Here is a 353-nt window from a genome sequence, read left to right as displayed (position 1 = left end):
GCGGCGTGGAGGCCCGGCCAGGCGGTGCAGCTCCGTGCACGTCCTCACTGGTGTGGCTCACCGCAGACGTCTATTTCCAGGACCTTGGATAGGAAGTCCTATCAGAGCGCCGATACCCTGGTGGCCAGAGGGGACCCGGAGGCAGTGGCACTTCTTGTCCCTGCCTTCCGCGGCGGAGACCACAGCTCGGCATCCTAGTGCCTCCTTGTAGCTGTCACTCCTTCCCGGGGCAGAGTCCCTCCTCTACAGGAGAGCCAGCCGGGGTGCCCCACACCCAGGGGCGCAGCCCGCAGGACCGGGCACCTACCTCTCCAGCACCCTGGCTCGGTCCGCCAGGGACTCCTGCGCCGCGA

At 68.0% G+C, this 353-nt stretch overlaps 1 protein-coding gene across 4 annotated transcripts in view; it reads right to left on the bottom strand.

Annotated features, from left to right (window-relative positions):
* Tnfrsf19 (TNF receptor superfamily member 19) overlaps positions 1 to 353 on the bottom strand; it is a 91,023-nt gene that overhangs the window by 81,998 nt on the left and 8,672 nt on the right. For 2 of the 4 annotated variants that reach the window (XM_010607473.2, XM_010607474.2), the window contains exon 1: positions 308 to 347. The exons of the other annotated variants lie outside the window; for them this stretch is intronic. The gene's annotated coding sequence lies outside the window, so the exon portion shown is untranslated. Of the gene's footprint in view, positions 1 to 307; positions 348 to 353 lie in introns of those variants that run through there. 4 annotated transcript variants of the gene reach the window in all.

The sequence above is a fragment of the Fukomys damarensis genome, unplaced genomic scaffold, assembly GCF_012274545.1.
Source record: "Fukomys damarensis isolate Sample0158 unplaced genomic scaffold, DMR_v1.0_HiC HiC_scaffold_38, whole genome shotgun sequence".
Taxonomy (NCBI): Eukaryota; Metazoa; Chordata; class Mammalia; order Rodentia; family Bathyergidae; genus Fukomys; species Fukomys damarensis.
The sequence above is the reverse complement of the archived record's forward strand: the minus strand, read 5'-3'. Positions and strand labels throughout refer to the sequence as shown.